At 37.7% G+C, this 18869-nt stretch overlaps 1 pseudogene; it reads right to left on the bottom strand.

The window, feature by feature from the left end:
• Positions 1–2111: 2111 nt before the first annotated feature.
• LOC127104138 (uncharacterized) lies at positions 2112–11770 on the bottom strand (annotated as a pseudogene).
• Positions 11771–18869: the final 7099 nt, after the last annotated feature.

Genomic DNA, 18869 nt, shown 5'->3' with positions numbered 1-18869 from the left:
TTTTCCGGTGATTTTTAGAACGCCTCAAACGGATTCCCGGAACTCCAGTTATGATTGTTTCCGCGCAGACTGCTAAAGCTGAAAAATAAGTGCGAAAATTAAATTAAACTAAAAATAAAATAAAATATGAAAATATAATAAAATATAAAAATAAACAAAATAAAATAAAGAAATGCCTAAGTAAAAAGTAGGAGAATTGTGCATAAATATGCACTTATCAAATTCCCCCGGACTTGAACTTTTGCACTCCGAGCAAAATTGAAATAAAACAAAGAAAGCACACACACATCAATAGCTACTCATTCCAGGCTACAAGTCTTCTTCGGTTAAGTTTTCATCGATAGGTACTAATCTTACACACTAAGGATATCGTAGGAACACTAATCCACAATTGTGCGGTCATAAGGCTCCCTCCTATACAAACCAATCCAAATCCTGTCGTTATGCCTAAGTCTAACTTACTCATCCTCTTTTTTCACTCTTTTTCATTCTAGTGCAATCACATTAAGCCCTTTATCTAGGATCCATTTTTTTGCACTAGAATGAAAAAGAAGTTAAGCAGAGTTAATCTACGATTAAAATTAGGAACACAGATCACTCAAATTAAATCAAATACATTATATGATAATTGAATTAAGCAAACAACAATCACATGATATAATTGAAAGGAATAGAAATTAAATTGTAAATATCATAACAATCTCAAAGTTTGAAACCTGAGTACAGTGAATCTGTCCAAAGAGGATTAGTTCTCCATGAGTTTTCAAGCTTCAACAATATTTTTTTGCGTGAATAGTCCCCCGTGAACAGTACACACGTTCTCCTTAAAAAGATAAAAAGTGGATCCGGTTCAAAACCCAACTGGGTCGAAAATATAACCCAGACCCACAACATGACCCAACACTAAAATAAAATTCTAATGCTGTAACTTGAAACGAAATTCTGAAATTTTGAGCTCCGAATCTGACTTCGACTCCAACACGAAAGTCGTAGCTCTCTCTCTTAGTTTTCCGGTGATTTTTAGAACGCCTCAAACGGATTCCCGGAACTCCAGTTATGATTGTTTCCGCGCAGACTGCTAAAGCTGAAAAATAAGTGCGAAAATTAAATTAAACTAAAAATAAAATAAAATATGAAAATATAATAAAATATAAAAATAAACAAAATAAAATAAAGAAATGCCTAAGTAAAAAGTAGGAGAATTGTGCATAAATATGCACTTATCAAATTCCCCCGGACTTGAACTTTTGCACTCCGAGCAAAATTGAAATAAAACAAAGAAAGCACACACACATCAATAGCTACTCATTCCAGGCTACAAGTCTTCTTCGGTTAAGTTTTCATCGATAGGTACTAATCTTACACACTAAGGATATCGTAGGAACACTAATCCACAATTGTGCGGTCATAAGGCTCCCTCCTATACAAACCAATCCAAATCCTGTCGTTATGCCTAAGTCTAACTTACTCATCCTCTTTTTTCACTCTTTTTCATTCTAGTGCAATCACATTAAGCCCTTTATCTATCATCCTCTTCTTCTTCTATGGTAACTGAGCTTGTTAGTGACTATGATCCATTTTTTTTCTCAACAATTTAGAATTAAACATTTTTTTTTCTTTTTTTCTTTTTCACTTTTTGTCTTTTTGTCTTTTTCTTCTTTTTTTTTTGATATAGCACAGGATCATTCACTTATTTGCATCAGCTCAACTACTTAACATGTGATTTCTAGATGGTGCTGACTGCTAGATAAACTACTTAAAAGCTATTAGAGGACGAGAACTCAAGACTATTCCATAACAAGTATCTGACTCGACTTCCATATTTGGGAGACTCAAGGTGTTAAAACGATATCGATCTTATGAACGGTTCCCAAGTCTCTGCAAACTAATCCCAAATTAGACTATAGCCCAGAACTTTCAAAAAGATGCAAAAAAAAAAACAATTTATTTTTATTTTTTTTATTTTTATTATAATAACTGAAAAAAAAACAAAAAAAACAAAAAAAACAAAATAAAACAAAGGTCTCCCTCCCCCAGACTTAAAACAAGCATTGTCCTCAATGAAAGGACATAATTATTAAAGTAAAGAGAAGGAAAGGACAACTCCCTGATCAAGTTGTAGTGTAGTTAGGTGCTTCCAAAGAAAGCTCCTCTATACCGACATCTTCAGGCACCGAACCTCCATAGAATAACTTCAGACGCTGCCCGTTAACCTTAAAGACTTTGTCAGTACCTGTACTTTTAATTTCTATTGCACCATGAGAGAAAATATTAGTAACAACGAAAGGGCCAATCCATTTGGATCGAAGTTTCCCAGCCATAAGCTTAAGGCAGGAATTAAACAATAAAACTTGTTGGCCCATAGAAAACTCTTTCCTAGAAATCATTTTATCATGGAGGTGCTTAGTTTTTTCTTTATAAATTCTAGAGCTTTCATAAGCCTCTAATCTAAGCTCTTCCAACTGTTGTAATTGGAGTTTTCTTTCAATACCTGCTTGTTGCATCTCCAAATTACAACCTTTCACCGCCCAATAGGCACGGTGTTCTATCTCAACAGGAAGATGACATGCCTTACCAAAAACAAGTCGATAAGGAGACATCCCAATGGGTGTCTTGAAAGCTGTTCTCTGAGCCCAAAGTGCGTCTTCTAGACGACGGCTCCAGTCCTTCCTGTTTGGTTGCACCATTTTCTCTAAAATCTGTTTGATCTCCCTGTTTGAGATCTCAGCTTGCCCATTAGTTTGTGGGTGATATGTAGTAGAGACTCTGTGCACAACTCCATACTTTCGGAGCAAAGCTTCCATGGTGCGGTTACAGAAATGAGTGCCTTGATCACTGATGATAGCTCGTGGTATTCCAAACCTGCAAAAGATATTAGACCTGACAAAATCTGCAACAACTCTAGAATCATTAGTCCGAGTGGGGATAGCTTCTACCCACTTTGAGACATAATCAACAGCAAGCAGAATATAAAGGAAACCAAACGATACAGGAAAAGGACCCATGAAGTCAATTCCCCATACATCGAATACCTCACAGAAAAGCATAGGTTGCTGAGACATTTCACTCTTGCGAGTGATGTTCGTACCTGCTATCTGGCACTCTTTACAAGTGCGGTAAGTCTCATAAGCATCTTTAAAAACAGTTGGTCAATAGAAGCCTGAGTCGAGGACTTTTCTTGCAGTTCTTTGCGGGCCAAAATGTCCTCCGACTTGAGACGCATGAGAGAAATTTAAAATGGATTCAATCTCATAGTCGGGGACACATCTTCTAATAACTTGATCACTACCAAACTTCCAAAGATATGGATCATCCCAAACATAATATTTGGCATCACTTTTGAGTTTATGAATCTGTGATCTGGATGCACCTGTAGGAAAAACACCAGCAAGAAGATAATTAACAATATCAGCAAACCAAGGTGTAATACCATGTAAAACTAAAAGCTGCTCATCAGGAAAGTCATCCTGAATAGGAAAAAGATCTTCATCTCTCTCTATCCTGCTCAAATGGTCAGCCACTAAGTTCTCAGCTCCACTTTTGTCTTTAATCTCTACATTAAACTCTTGGAGCAACAATATCCACCGAATCAATCTCGGTTTTGCATTCGGCTTCTTCAACAAATATTTTAAAGCTGCATGGTCAGTAAAAACAACAACCTTGGAACCTAGCAAATAAGATCTGAATTTATCAAGAGCAAAAACAATAGCTAGAAGTTCTTTTTCAGTGGTAGTGTAATTTGACTGTGTAGAGTCTAAAGTCCTAGAAGCACAGTAAATAACATGGGCAACCTTGTTAACTCTTTGTGCAAGGACAGCCCCAACAGCATAATTCGAAGCGTCACACATAAGCTCAAAAGGGAGGGTCCAGTCAGGCGGCTGGATTATGGGAGCGGAGGTCAATGCTTTCTTCAAGAAGTCAAACGCCTGTTTGCATTTGTCATCGAAGTGGAAAGTGACGTCATTCTTCAACAAGTTTGACAGCGGAAGAGCTATCTTGCTGAAATCTTTGATGAAACGCCTGTAAAAACCTGCATGACCAAGAAAAGAGCGAATCTCGCGAATGCAAGATGGGTAAGGTAGTGTAGAAATCACATCAATCTTAGCAGGGTCAACAGAAATTCCTTTTTCATAAATTATGTGACCAAGAAAAATTACCTGCTCAACCATAAAATGACATTTTTCATAATTTAAAACAAGGTTAGTTTTGATGCATCTTTCTAAAATCAAGCTTAAACTGCTCAAGCATGCATCAAAAGAAGAACCATAGACAGTGAAGTCGTCCATAAAGACTTCCATGCAATTTTCAATAAAATCAGAAAAAATACTAAGCATGCAACGCTGGAAAGTGCCAGGAGCATTGCAAAGACCAAAAGGCATTCGCCTATAAGCAAAAGTACCGAAAGGACAAGTAAAAGTGGTCTTCTCTTGATCTTCCGGTGCAATATGAATCTGAAAGTAACCTGAAAAGCCATCAAGAAAACAATAATGTGATTTACCAGCTAGCCTTGGTCGATGAACGGTAAAGGAAAGTGATCCTTTCTAGTAGCCTGGTTTAGTCTCCTGTAATCGATACAAACTCTCCAGTTATTCTTCACTCTAGTGGGAACAAGTTCATTCTTTTCATTTTTGATAACTGTAAGTCCAGATTTCTTAGGTACAACCTGCACTGGGCTTACCCACTTACTGTCAGAGATAGGGTAAATGATACCTGCTTGCAAGAGTTTGGTTACCTCTTTCTTCACGACATCGAGAATCAAAGGATTAAGCCTCCTTTGGGGCTGCCTTACTGTTTTCGCACCATCCTCAAGTAAAATTCTGTGCATACACATGGAAGGACTAATTCCTGGAAGGTCGGCTAATGTCCACCCGATTGCCTTTTTATGCTTCTTCAGAACCTGCAAAAGTTTGTTTTCTTGATCGAAATCAAGGTCAGAAGAAATAATAACAGGGAGTTTTTCATTACTCTCCAAGTAAGCGTATTTCAGGTTTTCAGGGAGCTCCTTTAGCTCTAAGGACGGGGGCTGCTCGATGGATGGGGCGCTTGGGGTAGCAGGAACATCAAGAGCATCAACTACAAAAACAGATTCATCGGCGACAGCTTCACCTGTAGGAAATACGTCAGCCTGCAGGGCAACATCAATCTCAGCACACACAACACAAAGGTTAGTGTCAGTACAATCAGAACATGAATAAACATCATCAAAACCAGATGAAAAATCAAGAGAAAATAAATCAGAAAAAGTGTCATCAACTAATTCAGAAATCAACTCAATGCGAAAAACAGAGTGTTCCTCCAAAGGATGTTTCATGGCATCAAAAATGTTAAATTTTGCGATAATGTCGCCAAACTCCATGGACATGCTTCCATCATCAACATCAATTTTAGTTTTTGCCGTTTTCATGAATGGTCTTCCTAAAATGATTGGAGCTTTGCTGGACCTTGTTTCTCCCTCCATGTCAAGAATGTAAAAATCTGCAGGAAAAATTAAATCGTTAACTTGAACAAGGACATCTTCGACTATGCCGGCAGGGCGGGTGTTACTCCTGTTCGCCAACTGAATGATTAAACCTGTAGGCTGCAAAGGACCAAGAAAAAGGTTATTATAAACAGAAGTAGGCATAACATTAATGCTCGCTCCTAAATCAAGCATGCAGTCATCGAATTTACTATTTCCGATGGTACAAGGGATAGCAAAAGTTCCCGGGTCCTTGCACTTTTGTGGCAAGACCAGAATAGTGAGGGCTGAAACATTCCCTTCGCCCGTAAATTTTTCAGATGAAGGTCGGGGCTGAATAAAGGAAGAAATATTCCTTCCCAAATTGACTCTCTCACTTCCCTTCATCCTCCTCTTGTTGGTGCACAAGTCCTTCAGAAACTTAGCATACTTAGGAACCTGCTTAATCACATCAAGTAACAGGATGTTTACCGCAACTTTTCGGAAAACATCTAATATCTCTCTTTCTTTGTCTCCCTCCTCAATTCTCTTATTTTTCAGAACTCTATGTGGGAAGGGGACTGGTGGTACGTGCTCTTTTTCTTTAATTTTTTCAGTTTCGACCACAACAGAAGAAGGAGAAGGAGGTTCAACAGACAGTTCAGAAGTAGGAAGTTCAGAAGTTACCTCAATGATTTTTTTATTTTTTTCAGGGGCTGATTCTGTAACTTTTCTGGATCTCAAAGAAATTGCACTCACATTAGCATTAGGACCATTTGGATTGATAATTGTTTGGGCTGGAAATTGGTTCGACCCTTGGGCTTGCATGTTATTCATTTGAGTAGCAAATTGTCCCATCTGCGTGTTCAAGTTCTGGATGCTAGCATCGGTCCTTTGTTGGAACTGAAGGTTGTTGACGGCCATTTGTTTAACAAGTTCCTCTAAAGAAGGTCCGGAAGGTGTAGGGGCAGCCGCTTGAGGTGGGTTAGGTTGTTGGCTCGTTTGTGAGTTTCCATATCGGAGGTTTGGATGGTTCCTCCAACTCGGGTGGTACTTATTAGTGGACAGGTCGGGAATGTTGTACCGGTTCTGGTTGTTACTTTGGTTGTAAAGGGCTGCAGCATAAGCTGGAGGTAATTCAGTAGGCTTATCATCTTGCAAAATAGGACATGTATCAGTAGGATGATCAGAAGAGGTACAAATGCCACATAACCTTGGTGGTGTTTGAAGTTGTTGGGTTGCTTGAGCCTTACCTACGACTATCATCTGCTGCACTAAATCCTTCAGCTCATTCATTTTATTTTCGAAGGCTTTGTCGGAGTGAGAAACATGAGAGGATACATGAATTTCGTTCACACCCTTTATTTGGACAGAATTATTTCTTGTGGTGAACTGTTGGGAATTTAGTGACATATTCTCAATTAGAGCCTTGGCAGCAACCGGAGTTTTATCGAAAAGTGCTCCACCACTAGCAGCATCAAGAATGTTCCTATCCATCGGTAACAACCCCTCATAAAAGTACTGGATGAGTAGCTGCTCGGTGATCTGGTGCTGAGGGCAGCTGGATACCAACTGTTTAAACCTCTCCCAATATTCGGTCAAAGACTCATTACCCTGTCTAATACCACATATCTCTTTTCTTATCGAGGCAGCTCTGGAGGCATGAAAGTATCTCTCAAGGAACACTTTTTTCAGAGCATTCCAGTTTGCAATTGAATTTGGCTCGAGGGAATATATCCAATCCTTTGCTGCACCCTGCAATGAAAAAGGAAAAGCTCGAAGTTTGATATGATCTTCAGTGATCCCTTCAGGCTTCAGTGGCGTAGAACACACCACTTGAAATTCTTTCAGATGTTTGTGAGGATCTTCACCTGCAAGACCACTAAACTTGGGCAACAAATGGATTAAACCTGATTTTAACTCAAAAGGAACAGCATCAGCAGCATACTCAATACACAAACCGTTGTAATTCACATCAGGTGCAGCTAACTGCCTTAATGTTCTATTATCAGCCATTTCAAGTGAGCTAGTGGAAACCTGGACTGCTCTACGTCGTGTGTGCAAAGTTCTCTCTACTTCAGGATCAAAAGCAACAAGTTCAGAACAAGATGACCTAGTTGCCAGGACTAATGCACAACAATGCAGCAACAATGTTCAAAATGCCAACAATGTCCCTAAAATTTAAAAAACAAGCACAAAGAAGGAAATCGATCAAAAAAACTTCAGAAAAATAAAACGACGCCGAAATTGATCTAATGGCTTAAAAATAGAATTTTGAGAATTTTTTTGATTTTTTACGACTCGATGAAAACAGTAAATAAATCGTAAAAAATAGAAAAATGATTAATTTGGGAATTTGAAATGCCCGGAACAGATTTTTTACGTTTCTATAATTTTTCTGCTTCAAATGCCCGGAACAGATTTTGATTCGGGCGAAATTTAAAAAAAAAACAGTTTTTTTTTTTTACGTTTTGGACTCTAAAATGCGAATTGGACGAAACCGCGAGGAAACTAAGGTCTGAACTCGAGGAAACTAACACTATGACTCTAAAATTGATTAATAACGACAAGAATCCCCTGCAACGGCGCCAATTTGATCCACGGTCGCTCGCGGATCAAACACGAGTGGTTTTTGTAAATATGTAATATAGCGACAATGACTCGAAATATCGTCTCTCAAGGATTCTTGTGGGAAAATCAATAACAGTAATAAAATAAGGGGGGGTTTGGTTTAGGTTTCCGATAAATAAAAAGCACTTAAAATAATTGATTACTGAAATAAGTTGTTGTGAAATAAGCGATTAAAGTAACGGATCCACTGCCTCGGTTCTTACTAATCATCGACCGATGAAAATACAATTTCCCAAGCGAGACTTCTATCCTATTTGATGAAAAAATCAGTCAACAAGCGTGGAAGATTTTATGAGAACATGTTCCTATTGCCGGATTAAGCATACGGTAAATGATAGAGCAAATTAACAGTTAAGCAGAGTTAATCTACGATTAAAATTAGGAACACAGATCACTCAAATTAAATCAAATACATTATATGATAATTGAATTAAGCAAACAACAATCACATGATATAATTGAAAGGAATAGAAATTAAATTGTAAATATCATAACAATCTCAAAGTTTGAAACCTGAGTACAGTGAATCCGTCCAAAGAGGATTAGTTCTCCATGAGTTTTCAAGCTTCAACAATATTTTTTTGCGTGAATAGTCCCCCGTGAACAGTACATACGTTCTCCTTAAAAAGATAAAAAGTGGATCCGGTTCAAAACCCAACTGGATCGAAAATATAACCCAGGCCCACAACATGACCCAACACTAAAATAAAATTCTAATGCTGTAACTTGAAACGAAATTCTGGAATTTTGAGCTCCGAATTTGACTTTGACTCCAACACGAAAGTCGTAGCTCTCTCTCTTAGCTTTCCGGCAATTTTTAGAACGCCTCAAACGGATTCCCGGAACTCCAGTTATGATCGTTTCCGCGCAGACTGCTAAAGCTGAAAAATAAGTGCGAAAATTAAATTAAACTAAAAATAAAATAAAATATGAAAATATAATAAAATATAAAAATAAACAAAATAAAATAAAGAAATGCCTAAGTAAAAAGTAGGAGAATTGTGCATAAATATGCACTTATCAAACAGCTTCCATGTATTAGAGTTAAGAACCACCGACAGCAGAAGTCAGAAACATCAATACCGATGCTTACACATAGTGCATTCAGTCAAACCAAATAGACAATCATGCAATCATCCACAAACTTAGTCATGCATGAATCTAGTATCACATAGTTAGTAGCATACAATCCTACTAACTAACATATATTAGTATGAAATCATTCACATACTTAGTCATGCACACAAAATCATCAGTTAGTAGTTGATATCATAATATCAATGAATACTACAAATATATCTGTTTTTACAAATACAATGATCAAGACCAGATGTTATGCCCGATGCTCTAGAATGGAGCCCAACATTAGTACTTCCTGCACAGGTAGTACTAAAAATCACCAGGTTTATCTACACATAGAATATCCATTTCTTCATCTCACTGCTCCCCCATTTTTCCATAATTTGGCAAAGGTTTAGTCCTTCGACAAAGTCAGTATGCATAGAGTATAACATACACAAGGTAAACCATGCAAGGTTTATATTAGCACATGCACAACCAGGTACATGAGACACAACCAGAATCAGCATCAACTGATGCTTAATCATTATTACACAATCTAATCTCAAAAGGTTATAAATCCCTTATAAATAAAACAAAATAACATGTCAAAGAGAAAACAAGGACCACCAATCTTACTCAATAGGATTAGAAGTTCCCTGTAGAGCAGACTTTAAGCTTTGAATCAATTTATTTCTCAAGGTTTTCATATGAATCATAATCACTTACATCCAGATTCATTAGGTCTTTCACAATAGCCTCTACCTTCCTTATCTATTCAACATTCAGATTCTTGACCAAAATCTTCTTGGTACCAATTTTACTAGACCTTTCAACAATTATAATGAACTTATTAACCTCTCTAGCCTCCTCATATTTGCCCAACCATAACTCTATCATATTAATAACCTCCTATGAAGCCTCAATCTCTTTGACAAGCTTTCTCCCACTAGCTTGATCTTGATTCATGTTGGGAGAAAGATCTACAATTTGAAAGTAGGATAAGGAAACATATTTGGTTCCCTTGCTTCGAATACTAGCCCAGTTATACCACACCTGATATAAAAAGGAAAAATTCTTATTTCATGTGCCAAAGTGGTATTAGGGAAGAGAAAATCCTTTTTTCTTTTGGCACAACTCCTCAGCATTGATTGTTATGGACTCTGAAGAGTGAAAATACCAAGGACACTCCTTAGTATTTCAAATTGATTTCCATTCATAAATTTAGTGAGAATGTCCCAGACCAATGTCATAACATCGTGTCCAACATTATACTTATTCAACACGTTCTTCACCTCAGGTAATTGCTTACCGCTGCACCCAGCAGTAGGGAATTTAGCTACATCAAAAGGTATGCTCACATCAATTTTCCTTAATGTGGAAAGATATTATGTTATTGGCAATATGAGAGCATCCATTAGATGTTATCTTTATGTTACACTTATGACTTAACATGATGAACTCATTGTCTATCACATTAACTTCCTTCAGTAGTTATAACAATTCCTTGAATGTCAAACTCCTTTAGACATCCCCTTTACAAGATAGATCATTTTGTTATACCACTATATACTCTTCCATAGACTTCCTATAGCTAAGAAATTCACTTTGAGGGAGAGGATCTCTTTGTCATTCAGCCTTCTCAGGATGTTGGACCTTCTGACTAAGGCATTTTCTTCAACATCAAATTCTGATTTGATCATTCTAGTTTCACCAGGTTTTACATCCTTCCTTTGTAACTTAGTCTTCCACATGTCAGCCAGATCTTCGATAACATCTTCATTCTCAACTTTGATGACATCTTTGGCATTGGTTCACTCCACCACAGTTGAGTGCAACTTCTTCCTTGGAATTCACTTGAGTAATTCGTCATTTTCTCTATATTAATCTTCCATTGATGAATATACTGCTTTGTCTTACTTACCCTCAGATCCTCACAGTCTCGCTTGATGACACAATTAGAAGTAGCATTCTTGGAATTTTTCTTATTTATTCCAGCAGATACCAAGGAAACAACTTGTTTCTCATTACTTCCAATTAAGGATTGATCTTCATCATTATGAGGCGACATATCATCTATAGATTGTGTGTTCTTTGAGATCACTCTCAACTTCTTGCTATTAGTAACACAATTCAGAAGAATATTTTCATTCTTATATATCACTCCATTAACCAGATTCTTCACATATTCAAAGGCATGATCATGGTTATCATCAGTTAGGCCATTATCATCCTTAACATCTTCGTGACCATCAACTTCCTTATGCACTTGAGATTCAGTAAACATGTTGGACAGGATGTCTGACACATTGTTATCACCATTGGGATTTCTCAAACCTGATTTATGGGAATCTTAAAGATATTCACAATCCCAATCATAATTCCCTTAACATCTATATCAGACTTTTCTGATACACATTCTAGTGCACAAGCTTCCAATTCATCAAGCACCATGACATGTTATTGATTAATCATACTTTCATATATATGAGAAGGACTTCTACCATAACCAGTATTCTCCCTTAGCTGAACTACATTAGGTTGTTCAAAGTTGGGAGGGCCTCCAGCCTGACCATCATCCTTCCCTTTTGTGACACAATCCTTATGAGTTACTTCAGACTCCTGAGATAGATGTTTGACCATTTGTTTGGATATCTTGGTAGACCTTTATTCTACACGCATAATAACTTTATCAATCATGAGGTCTTGCACACCCTTGATGTCTTACTTCTTATGCACATGAACCTATTTACCTTTGACACAATGTTTAGACTTGTTGAAGTTCAAATTGGTAGATAATCCTTTTCTTAGAAGAACCTCTTCTTGACGGAAATTACTCATTTTCCCTGATACTTTGAGTCTTCCATTTGTTTTATTTCCATGAGTTGACTTATCTCTAGCCATGTGCTTGGTACTCTCACTATTAAAATACCAGTTTTTACTTGAGCAACCTCTGTATTCTATGGAGTGAGTTGAAGTAGTATTGGGATTCCAGTGATAAGGGAAAGCAACCACTAAACCCTAGTGATCAACTTCAATCTTAACAAGATGAAAGAGTGTTAAATATTACAACTAAACTAGACAAACCTTCTATGCCAAGTTACTAAAACATAGAGGTGTACATAACAATGTTGAATTTACAACTCAACTAGACAAACCTTCTATGTCAAGTTGCTGAAAAATAGAGGTGTACATAAATATTCTACATTAATCCTATTAGGGCATTAGCATGGAATAAATGACACAAAACCTAACACTCTTAGATCTTCAATGGGAGTTCTTCATTTCCAATGTAGGTTTGAGCTCCTTATATAGCAAAATAACACCGGGATTTTCTCCTTGGATAATGTCTTCGATTTTGTTCAGAATTAATGCAGAATTTGTTGGATATTTGATTTGTTACTTGACTATCTCAAACAAGATATGATTTGTTTCAATTTAAATTAAAATTAATCTTCACCCAGTTATCAAACAAATCACCTAATCATATTCTTAAATAAATAACAATAAAATCTCTAACAAATCTTCTTAAAATATTCTGTTAAACCTAAATCTCCGTTTTCTTATCACTACACACATACCCAAGCACAACGTTTTGATAATGCCAGAAAAACCAAAGTGTAAAGAAACTCTGGGAAAACTAATCACAAAGGACCCAAAAGATTCTGGGTACCAAAGGATAAGATTGTTTATGTTGCAGATATCTTATGCAGCAGAGTTAAGACACCAGTCATGGTACCTGGACTCTGGATGCTCGCGACACATGACAGGAAGAAAGTATATGTTCCAAATCCTTGAACTTAAAGATGCTGGCTTTGTTGGTTTCAGAGGAAATCAGAAAGGAAGGATCAGAGGCTCCGGAACTATTGGTAATGGTACTCTTCCCTCTATATATGATGTTCTCTATGTAGAAGGATTAATGCATAATCTGTTATCAATAAGTCAACTAAGTGATAACGACTATGATGTAATCTTCAATCAAAACACATGTAAAGCACTTAATCAGAATAATGGAACAGTCCTATTCACTGGAAAGAGGAAAAAAATATTTACAAAATAAGTCTTTCAGACTTAAAAGAACAAAATGTAAAATTTCTAATGTTTGTTCATGAAGAGCAATGGGTATGGCATAGACGCTTGGGCCACATTAGCATGAGAAAACCATCTCAACTAAATAAACTAGAGTTAGTCAGAGGTCTACCTATGCTAAAGTTTTCTTCAGATGCTCTATGTGAAGCATGTTAGAAAGGAAAATTTTCAAAATCATCTTTTAAAAAGAAAAATATTGTTTCTACCTCTAAGCCACTGGAACTCCTTCACATTGATCTGTTTGGTCCTGTTAAAACAACATCAGTCAATGGGAAGAAATATGGACTAGTTATTGTTGATGATTTTAGTCACTAGACATGGGTAAAATTCTTAAAGCATAAGAGTGAGTCTCACTCTGTATTCACTAGCTTTTGTTCCAAAGTGCAAAATGAATTTGACTCTAAAATCATCAGAGTCAGAAGTGATCATGGTGGAGAATTTGAAAATAATTTTTTTGAAGAACTATTTGATTCTAATGGAATATCCCATGATTTCTCCTGTCCTAGAAATCCACAACAAAATGGAGTTGTAGAAAGGAAGAATAGGACACTCCAAGAGATGGCCAGAACCATGATCAATGAAACAAATGTGGCTAAGTACTTTTGGGCTGAAGCAGTAAATACAGCGCGCTATATTCAGAATAGAATCTCCATAAGACCTATTCTGGAAAAGACTCCCTATGAACTGTGTAAAGGAAGAAAACCCAACATTTCTTATTTTCATCCTTTTGGATGCTCTTGCTTTATTCTGAATACTAAAGAACATCTGAACAAGTTTGATTCAAAAGCACAAAAAGGTATTATGTTAGGATACTCAGAACGCTCTAAAGGCTACAGAGTATACAACACAGAAACCAAAATTGAGGAAGAATCAATTCATGTCAGATTTGATGACAAGCTTGACTCTGAAAAGTTAAAGCTAGTTGAGAAACTTGCAGATCTGGAGATTACTCTTGCAGGTTCTGACGAAAAGATCAAAGCACCAGAAGTTTCTGATATACAAAGTTCAAAAGGAACTAAAGCCCCAACCATCCAAAAGAAATCAAAAAATCGCCCCAACATCTCTGAAGATTTGATTATGGGAAACAAGGATGAACTTATCCAAACTAGGTCAACATTCAAGGTATCTGAAGAAATTCCTACGGGACTAGTATCTCTTATTGAGCCTACTTCCTGTGATGAGGCACTTCAAGACAATGATTGGGTTCTAGCCATGCAAGAAGAGCTAGATCAATTCTCAAAGAATGACGTCTGGAATCTTGTTTCCAAGCCCAAAGGCACTCACATTATTGGAACCAGATGAGTGTTTAGAAACAAGCTAAATGAAAAAGGCGAAGTTATCAGAAATAAAGCTCGACTGGTGGGACAAGGGTATAGCCAACAAGAAGGCATTGACTACAACGAAACCTTTGCCCCAGTCGCCAGGTTAGAATCTATCCGCTTACTTGTTTCATTCGCTGTAAATCATTCTATCAAACTATATCAAATGGATATCAAGAGCGCATTTCTTAATGGTTATATGTCAGAAGAAGTGTATGTCAATCAACATCCAGGTTTTGAAAACTCACACTGTCCAGAACATGTTTTTAAACTTAAGAAATCTTTATACGGATTAAAACAAGCTCCTAGAGCTTGGTATGAAAGGCAAAGCAATTTTCTTCTGGAACATGACTTTATTAGAGGGAAAGTTGACTATACACTCTTTTGTAAAAACATTAATAATGAACTCATGATATGCCAAATATATGTTGATGACATTATTTTTGGTTCAGCTAACCCTTCTGTATGTCAAGAATTCTCTGAGCTAATGCAGGCAGAATTTGAAATGAGCTTAATACAAGAACTAAAGTTCTTTCAAGGAATTCAAATCAATCAAGCTTCAGAAGCCACCTATGTTCATCAAAGTAAATACATAAAAGACATTCTGAAGAAATTTGAAATGACGGAATGCAAACCTGCTAAGACACCTATGCATCCAACTTTCATTCTGGAAAAAGAAGAAGTTATTCAGAAGGTTTGTCAAAAGCTCTATCGTGGTATGATAGGCTCTCTTCTCTATCTGACTGCTACATGTTCTGATATTCTGTTTAGTGTATGTCTCTGTGCCAGATTCCAATAAGATCCTAGAAAATCTCATTTAACAGCTGTTAAAAGAATACTCAGATATCTGAAAGGAACTCCTAACATGGGCCTGATGTATGAGAAAACATCAGAGTATAAACTTTTTGGTTATTGTGATGCAGATTACGCAGGGGACAAAATGGGACGTAAAAGTACATATGGGAATTGTAAGCTCTTGGGAAAGAATCTGATATCCTGGGCCAGCAAAAGACAATCAACCATAGCTTTGTCCATTGCAGAAGCAGAATATATTTCAGCATCATTATGCACTACTCAGATGCTCTGGATGAAGAATCAACTAGAAGATCTTCAAATCTTTGAGAGTAATATTCCTATCTTTTGTGACAATACTGCTGCCATCTGTTTAAGTAAGAATCCTATTTTGCACTCCAGAGCTAAGCACATAGAAATAAAACATCATTTCATTAGAGACTATGTTCAGAAAAGGGTAGTAACGTTAAAATTTATTGATACAAACCACCAATGGGCTTACATTTTTACCAAACCCCTTGCTGAAGATAGATTCTCTTTTATCTTGAAAAATCTAAACATTCAAAATTGTCCTGAATGAAATGTGCCTCTGAGTTAGCAAAATAAGACTTTGAAGTAAACAACTAAATTCTGTATCTGACTCTGATGCTACTACCAGTTAGAAGCCATCTGAGTTAGAAATCTCCAGGAACCAACCCTTTGGTATTCCTGAAGATCAGATAAAGTAACACGTGGAACATCATGCGTCTGACCTTGGAACTTCTAGACAACTGTCTAGCAGTAATCAAGAAACAGTCTTTTGATATCTCCTCGAGCAGTGTGCTGATTTTGGGATTAAACATCATTTATAAGTTGTAATCATTCTCCTTTATAGCGTGCGTACTTGGTTTATGTGCTATCTGTTAAACTCCAACTTCTGTGTCATTTTACATGCGCCTTAATTTGGGTATTTATACTTTTCTCACTTCACAATTGCATATTTTTCACTCACGAACACACCTAACTCTCCCTCTCAGTTTTCTTCTCTCTCAAAGGCCTTTCTGCAGTTTTCTTCAACCTTCATCTCAAGTTCTTACCACTCTTCATGGATTCTCAACAACAGTCTCTATACAACTTCTCTCAACAGATGAACTCAATTGAGAAAGCTCCAAGTTCTAGTCATCAAAATCATACAGTCACTGGCGTCGTTTCCACTCCCATCTACAAAGAACCCCACATTCTTGATTGTGAGCCTCACATTCATCTTGCAACTCTGTTTGAGAAACTGGAAGTGTTGTGTGAAACCTTGGTGGATTTTGACAACATGAAAAGAAATGGTGTCGACCTCACTGATGAACTGAAGAACCAAGGGTGGGAAAACTACTTTCAACGCCTCTACGACCCAGTATACACAAATCTGGTAAAGGAGTTCTGGCGGTTCGCTGACTCTAATGATCACTACATTGTCTCCTACATTCTGGGAGTCAAGATAGTTATCACAAAGAAATCAATTGCTGCTCTTCTGAACATGGAGAAGACCGGAGGAAGACGCATATACAACATCAACCCTAGGGCAAAGTATTTATCCCATGAGATAAACCCTACAATATTCCAACAGAATGCTGAAGGCAAGCATTCCAAGAACAAGGAACTGCATCAGAACCTCCGGGTATGGCTGAAGATCATCTTAGGCACCATCCATCACCGTCCAGCCTCAAACTCCTCAGATTACATCAACACAGACCAGAAATGCATCCTCTACTGCATTCACAAGGGTCTAAAGTCATGCCTTCCTTCACTTCTCTTCAAATATCTCAGAGACTCCGTGAAAGATACCAGAAACAACATGAAGACAAGAAACTACATTCCTCTAAGAAGACTTATATCTGATGTGCTGATTGAAAGTGGCCTCGTGGACCATCTGATTCAGCTCAGACTAATGGAAGATGTGATGATAGATACTGGAAGACCTCTGAATGCTCACAATCTAAAGAGCATGGGAATCATCAATCAAGTGAGGGCCAAACCAACACTGGACACCTCCTGGGAAGCACTTAAAGATCATAGGGAGATTCCAAACGGACTCTATCTTTTCTCCAAGATCGACCCTCCAGAGGTAGTCGCATACTATCTAGAGGATCTGCAAAAACAAGGAGTTGATATCTCAGATTTCTCATTAGACTGGCTGCCCGAATTTCCTCCATACTTCCAGAAGAGGACACGAGAACCATCCGAGAAGACCAAGTAGGCAAAGAGAGCGAAGCTGGGAGAACCATCTGGATCAAGACCTCTAGTACCTCTGGTTGGATTACCTGGTAAGTCTGTATCTGTCCCTCCCTCTGTAAAAATTAAATCTGTTTCTTCCTCACTTCCTCAACCTTCACCTATATATACAACCTCTGATACTCCTCCCTCAACCACTAGGCCCTCTAACCTACCATCCCAAAAATTCAACCTTGCCACCACAACTCTACCTGTTTCAGAAGCAGGAATGCTAAATGAAACCACTTCACCATCTTCATCACCATCTCCATAATCCCCACCTTACTATAACCTCTCATCTGACACTGAACCCTCTGATCCTCACTCCCCAACTCTGGCTCAGATCCAAAGTTGTGCTCGGGCCCCTCAAAAGCCAACACACTTTAACCCTGAACCTGAAGTTACTTCTCCACTCCCAGAAAACCCAAACACAACCACCTCTGAACCTCCACCATCAGAACCAATCCACTCTGAATTACAACCATCCCAACCACTACACTCTGAAATACCCCAACCTACTACCTCCGATGACCCAACAACTCCCACACTTAACCTAAGCCCCCCCAACTCTCCCTCACAAGCATCTGAACCAGAAACCACCCTTCTGACCCTTGAGGAAGCAATTACGGTTTTTGCAGAGTCTTCAGTTGACAAGGTCAAGTCTCTGACCATCAACTCTGGCATCAGTGATGATCCCTCCATTGTAAGGAGTCACTAGAACAGAGTGATAAGTTGGATGACCTCTGAAGCCTTCAAGTTGAAAGGCCTCTCTGAACAAGTCCGCAATGACTTCAATATGTCAAAATTTCCAAACTTCCACCTCAAAATTCTTCAAATTCCAAGCTCCAAATGGAAAAGTGTTGAACATGAAAGTTGCTCCTCTTGATCTAAGCTTTTCAAAAAGTCCAAGTTCATCCATTTTGGACAAGAAATGAATAGGTTGTGCATGGCTTGAACATGGTATCATCATTTGGCAAGATTGAACTTCAAACATCCATGCATAATTGCGTAGCATTCCAACATGACTTCAACCTTGCTTACACTCAATTATGGATCAGATGGAGTGATTTCATGGGCCTGCACACGCCCATGCACTGATGCATCACACATTTCTAATTTTGGAAGTTCACTTCAAGTGTGCAAATATGAATTGTATTGGCTATAAATAGAGCTCCATATGCTCAGAATTTCACACACATGCACACCAGCTTTGATCCCTAACCTCTAACCCCCTCATTCCAAAGGATAATCCTGAGAATTTCACTTGAATTTGAGTTTGAATTCTCACTGTTTTGAGATTC

Source organism: Lathyrus oleraceus, chromosome 7, assembly GCF_024323335.1.
Source record: "Lathyrus oleraceus cultivar Zhongwan6 chromosome 7, CAAS_Psat_ZW6_1.0, whole genome shotgun sequence".
Classification (NCBI taxonomy): domain Eukaryota; kingdom Viridiplantae; phylum Streptophyta; class Magnoliopsida; order Fabales; family Fabaceae; genus Lathyrus; species Lathyrus oleraceus.
Note: the sequence above shows the minus strand (reverse complement) of the source record. Positions and strands in the feature narration are given on the sequence as shown.